Source organism: Pteropus alecto, unplaced genomic scaffold, assembly GCF_000325575.1.
Source record: "Pteropus alecto unplaced genomic scaffold, ASM32557v1 scaffold78, whole genome shotgun sequence".
In the NCBI taxonomy this organism is placed as follows: Eukaryota; Metazoa; Chordata; class Mammalia; order Chiroptera; family Pteropodidae; genus Pteropus; species Pteropus alecto.
In genome coordinates, this window is record NW_006443124.1 from 9,678,935 (window position 1) to 9,685,613 (window position 6,679).

At 42.9% G+C, this 6,679-nt stretch overlaps 1 pseudogene; it reads right to left on the reverse strand.

Moving 5' to 3' along the window:
• Window positions 1-5,345: 5,345 nt before the first annotated feature.
• LOC112472003 lies at window positions 5,346-5,461 on the reverse strand (annotated as a pseudogene).
• Between the last annotated feature and the right edge of the window lie 1,218 nt (window positions 5,462-6,679).

Here is a 6,679-nt window from a genome sequence, read left to right on the forward strand (position 1 = left end):
GGAGGACACTTACAGATTTAAGTGCCTCTCACCCATGCGACTTTTTCTTTTTTTTTTTTTATTGTGGTGAATATACATAAAATTTACCATTTTAACTATTTTTAAGTGTACAGTTAGTGGCATTAAGTACATCTACATTGTTGTACACCATCACCACCTTCTATCTGCAGAACTTTTTCATCATCTCAAACTGGAACTCTGTACCTATTCAGCAATAATTCCCCATTCTTCCTTCCCCCTTGCCCATAACCACCCTTCTACTTTCTGTCTCTATGAATTTGACTACTCTAGGTACCTCAAACAAGCAGACTCATACAGTATTTGTCTTTTTGTGACTAGCTTATTTCACCTAGCATAATGTCCTCAAGCTTCATCCATGTTGTAGCATGTGTCAGAATTTTCATCTTTTTTAAGTCTGAATGTATTCCATGGTGTGTCTGTACCTCATTTTGTTTATCCATTCATACACTGATGGACATGAGTTGCCACCACCTTTTGGCTATTGTGAATTATGCTGGTATGAATATGAGTGTACAGACATCTGTTCAAGTCTCTGCTTTCAATTCTTTTAGGTGTCTACCTGGAAATGGAATTGCCGGATCATATGGTAATTTGATATTTAATTTTTTGAGGAACTACCATTTTGTTTTCTACAGAAGCTGAACTATTTTTTATTCTCACTGGCAATACACAAGGGTTCTGATTTTTCCACACTCTTGTGGTTTTGATTTTTATTTTTCTAATAATTAGTGATGTCAAGCACCTTTGCTGTGTTTATTGGCTATCTGTATATCTTCTTTGAAGCAATGTCTATTGAAGTCCTTTGTCCACTTTTAAATCTGGTTGTTTGTTTTCTGTTGTTGAGTTGTAAGAGTTCTTTATTTATTCTGGATATTGACCCCCTTATCAGTTATATGATTTGCAAATATTTTCTGCCATTTCATGGGTTTCCTTTTCACTTCGTTGGTATTGTCCTTTGATGCACAAAAGTTTTTCAAATATTTTTAAAAATTAAAAAAATTAGCTATTAGGGAAATGAATATCAAAACCACAATGAGATACCATCTCACACCTGTCTGAATAACTATAATCAACAAGACAAATAATAACAAATGCTGGAGAGGATGCAGAGAAAAAGGAACTTTCATACACTGCGGGTGGGACTGCAAATTGGTACAGCCACTATGGAAAACAGTGTGGTGGTTCCTCAAAAAACTAAGAATTGATCTACCATATGATCCAGCAATCCTTCTACTGGGTATTTACCCCAAAAACTTGAAAACTCCTAACTGAAAAGATATTTGCACACTGATATTCATAGCAGCATTATTCACGGTGGCCAAGACATGGAAGCAACCTAAGCATCCTACAATAGATGATTGGCTAAAGAAGCTGTGGTACATATATGCGATGGAATATTACTCAGCCATAAGAAGAGATGAAATACTGCCATTTGTGACAACATGGATGGGCCTTGAGATAATAATGCTAAGTGAAATAAGGCAGACAGAAAAAGTTGAAAATCACATGATATCATTTATATGTGGGATATAAACCTAAAAGCAACAAATGAATAAGACAAACAAACAGAGACTCATGGACTAGTGATTAGCAGAGGGCAGGGGGTGGTGGAAGAGGGAGGATGTAGATGGGGTAAAGAAGGGTCAAATATAGGGGGTAAAGGGGAGGGTGAAGTGAGTAAAGGGGATCAAATATATGGTAGCTGAAGGAAACTGGACTTTGGGTGGTAAACACACAATAGAATATACAGATGTCAAATTATAATGTACACTTGAAAATTACATAATTGTATTAACCATTGTTACCCCATGAACTTATTTAAAAAAAATTTTTTTAATGAAGCCCAATTTATCTATTTTTGTCCTTCATTGCCTGCACTCTTAGTGTCATATGTAAGAAATCATTGCCAAATCCAATCTCATGAAGGTTTTTCCTTATCTTTTCTTCTAAGAGTTCTATAAGTTAAGTCTTAAGTTTCTGTCTCTGATCTATTTTGAGTCAATATTTGTATACCGTGTAAGGTAAGGATCCAACTTCATTCTTTTGAATGTAGATGTCCATTGTTCCCAATATTATTTGTTGAAAAGACTGTCCTTTCCACATTGAATAGTCTTGACACCCTTGTCGAAAATCATTTGAACATATATGTAAGGGTTTATTTCTGGGCTCTCTATTCTACTTCATTTGTCTACGTGTCTGTCTTGAATGCCAGTACTACACTGTTTTGATTACTGTTGCTTTGAAGTAAATTTTGAAATCAGGAGGTATGAGATCCCCCAGTTTTGTTCTTTTTCAAGATTGTTTTGGCTATCCAGGATCCCTTGAGATTCCACATGAACTTTAGGATAGATTTTTCTATATCTGAAAAAACATTGTTGGGATTTTGATAGTGATTGTATTGCCTTTGTGACTTCAAGGAGGATCTGAGCCAGTTAGGGTGTTCCAAGGTGGCCAGGAACCAGCATTGCAGTAAGGGTGAATGGTGGTCTGAGCAGAAGGGGAAGGCACAGACTTGACAAATCAAAGAGTGAGGGACAAGAGGCTCCCTTTCTTTAGAATACTGAAAGCTTTGGTTCTTCCCAGGCCTCCATCAGAGGCAGGTCCCCACGGGCAGAAGTGTACCCATCTGTATAATGGGCATTAAATTCCTAAGCCACTAAGAACGCTCCTCCAGAATCAAACGCCTCCTACTTCCCCTCATTTAGATTTTTTAGCTCTTCCAAGTCTCTTGTTGATTTGTTAGGACCTAGTTTTCCCTATCCTGGCTCTTGAGAACATCAGCACTATTTTTGATGTGGCTAGGAGTCTGCCTCACTCCTACCTCTAGACAAGTCATCCCTCCAGTCCAGCCAGCTATCCCTCTTAGGAGGAGTATGTTTCCTCGAGACTGGAAGGAATAGGAATGGGTAGTTCCAGGCCCTCAGGGAAAGGATGGCTGGGCAAAATCACTTGGTAAAGATTATAGAGATGTTCTCCTCATCCTGGTGTGTCTCACAAGCAGACCCAGGTCTCAGTAAGTGAGGTCCACCTGCCGCAGTAAAAGCAAAGGTGGGCACAGGCAGCCTTGTTGTGCAGCCCAGACTCTTGGGAGATGACTCACCAGGATTTAAGCCAGCCCTCTGGCTCTGCCTCAGAAAAACTCCTGCACTCAGTCCAGCAATGCAGACAGACTGAAGGACAAAGGAGCAGAACCCCTCATGGGACACAATCGCCGGTTCTGAGCTGTGACACTTACCTACCCTCTCTGTCTGACTTTGGAGACATAGAGGAGCTTTTACTGCCCTAACTTTAGGAGGTATGTCTAGGGCTTCTGGAAACTCATCCTGCCTGGGGAGCCGAAGACCTAATCCCAGCTCTGAAAGAGGAGCCTGTGGTCTCTGGCATAGCCTGAATTTCTATCCCAAGGTTCACATATATAAGACCAGGTGTCAGAAAATAAGATCCTGAGCCAAACAGGAGCCTTTATCCAAGCTGTTTTTAAACCATTCCAAACTTTAGCAGGCTGACTTGAGTCATGTTAGATATAGAAGTAAAGTAGCAAGCAGATAACATTCTACCTATTTCAGAGATTAAACAAAAAAGGCCTAGAAAATTATACTAATGCTGGGAAGGATCTCATCCAACTGAGCCTTTTGTTTTACCAAATGAAATCTATCCAGCTGTCCATCTGTTTGTTCATCCATCTATCCATCCATCCATCCATTCATCCATCCAGTGCCTGATCCTAGACAGGTTTCTTGCTAGGGGTTGGGGAAATAGCAGTGAGTAAGACAAGCAGAAACTCTCTTTCATGTAAGTCACAGTCTTCTGGGGAAGGCAGATGGTAGTAAACAAGCAAATAAATAAATAAGACCTCTAATGAAGGGGGATAAGTCATGGAACACAGGTCTACGGGAATATTTAACTAAAAACTCTGACCTGGACCAGGAAGTCAGTGAGGTCTGCCCTGAGAAAGCAGAGACCTGAAGGATGAGCTAAACAGAGAAAAAAGGGAAGAGTATTTCAGGCAGAGGGAACAGCGTGTGCAAAGGCCTGGGAGCTGGGGAGATTGGGAGGACAAGCCCAGAGAGGAAAGGTCACCTGAGGAGCTGGAGACCAGACTGAGGCTTTAAGATTGCTACTTATATTCTTCCACCATATCCCATAGCCCAATACCCCTAAGCTTCATGGCCTCAGAGAACACCTCTGGCCCCTCTTGGGGTCAATCACTGTACCTCCAGGTGTCCAGGAGAGCCCAAAGACAAACCACAGAGTGCAGGATATCGGAATTATGCAAAGAAATTATAGGGTGTGTCCAACTTTGTTGAAGCTCCTTCAGGTTCCCCTGTGGCTGATGGGAACCTCTGGCTTGAGTTAATACTAGAGATCAAAGTTGAGTGCTGAGTAGAAAAGATTTACTGCCACAGAGAGAAACTACTCCAGCGGAGTCTACGCTCAGGGTTGGGTGAGGGAGAGAAATGGGGTTGGTCATGAACTATCTCTGCTCTGTATTTAAAAAGCAAAGTTTCTGAGTGTTGCTGAGTGACTGGGGATATCAGGTTTAGAGGTCCAGTCAGCACTGGGCTGGCTGGAGGTGGTCAGCTGTGTACCTAGACTGTCTGCTTCAGCATATGGTGTCTAGCAGCTTCTATATGCGTTACATGCCCGAATCAAGAACTGGGTGTCCAATCAGGTCTACCACTGATGTCAGCAGGCTAGATGGCCAGATTAGGGCTTATTATTTGCCACTGGCCTTCAGTACTTTGGTTATGAAACAATGTGGGGTGCCCCAGACCACCATGTCCTGAGTCCAATCAGTTAAGAGTTGTTTGCTAAATGTAACCATTGGTCTAGAATCTATGTCCTCAACACCTAAGGCAGGGTCCCCTTCCTCTCCCTCACCCCCACATGTTGTGTTGAATTCCACCTCTTTTCATATTCTACTGTGTCTACCCTAGTCCAGGCCACTACTATTTTCACCTAAAGTCATTCACTTCCTCCAGGCTTATCATCTCTAGGTCATGGTCTATGTGGCAACCAGAGTCATCTATCTAAACTGTCACTTCTTTCCTTAAAACCCTTCCTTGGCTACCCTTGGCCATTGGGACAAAGCACTGGGGTTTACACACCCAGCCAGCTGACCTCTCCAACCATGGCCCTGCACAACCCCCTCACATACTAAGCTCAGCCACAGTGAATCTCAGTTTCTCCAGAGTCATGCTCCCTCTCACTTTCAGGCCTTTGTCCATGGTGTTCCCTCTGCAAGGAATGCTGCTCTCATCTTCGCCTGTCAGCTCCTGCTTCTTTTTCTTTTTTTTTTAGATTTTATTTGTTATTAGTATTAATGCCTATAGCACCTGGTCTTCCTAGGTGGTCTCCCATCCAAGTACTAACCAAGCCCAACCCTGCTTAGGTTCCGAGATCAGACATCAGGCTTGTTCAGGGTGGCATGGCCGTAGACCATGGACCGTGGCTCCACTGGGGCATGAACTCAGGAACTTCTGCATGTAAGGCAGACATACTAACTGCTACACTATGGAACCATGTCCTCTTGCTTATTTTTCAAGTGTCAGTTTAGATGCCAATACCTTGGAGCCTTCCCCAATGTCCCTAAGTTCAGGTTAGGTGTTCCCAACTTAGTGCACCCCACTTCCAGTCCCTTCTCCCTACTTCAAATTTATTTGAATTGGAGGGTGGGAGACAGTGAGGTTTCCAGGTTATTTGGAAAAGACATCTGCCCCCTGCTCTTCAAACTGCCTAGAAACGTGGGCTGGAATTCCCGGAGAAGGAAATACCAGCACATCCCTGTTCTTCCCTCTCGAAATGCTAGCATAGATCCTATTCTAAGGAGAACAGGGCCCATTTAGTCTCTAGGATAGATTCTTCTCTTGGACTATTATAAGGAGAATCACCTAGGAGGTGGAGGGGCTCCAGGCTGCCCAGCCAGAACACTGGGCCAAGCAAAAGCCCAGGCCGGAGAAAGAATGACCAAGGTTCAAACCTTGCCTCTCTCCATCCAACTGAGCAACCATGCCTCTCTCCATCCAACTGAGTGACCATTAAATTAAGGTTGCCAATTTCTGGTTCAGCTCAGCCTGGGCTTGTAGTGCAGGTTGTGCTAGGCCAAGAGGATTCTCCAGGGGCCTAGTTGCTTTTTGAACTTGTGTTTCTGGCTCTTTGGTGAATAGAATGAATATTCCCATGCAAACAAGAAATGCCTCCATGGGGTTCTGTTCTTTAAAAGAAACCAAGGGTCCCACAGACTGAGGATTTTCTTTCAAAGTCAACTCAAGTCACCACTCTCTGAAAATTTTTATCAACTCTGCTTGTCCCAAGTCCTACCCTGCCACCACCATGTCAAATGGTTATGGAAGGTCCCCAAGGGCACCTCTCATGCTGGGTAAATGGGTACCCATGTGCATGGCTGACTGTTAACCAGAGTGAGTTCTAGGGAAGGAGAGTTGGGATCACACATATTCTTTTTACTGTGTACACTTCTGTAATGTGGGAATGTTTTTACAAGCATGTATGACTCTTGTAATTAGAAATGCAAATCTCGTAAAAAGCTCCATCCCTAAGGCCATAGGTTCAGAAGGCGGAGGGTGACAAGGAAAACTTACTAAGAGTGAGACAGTACTGTAGTTGGACCTGGTCAGAAGGGCGCATGTCTATGGCAGTG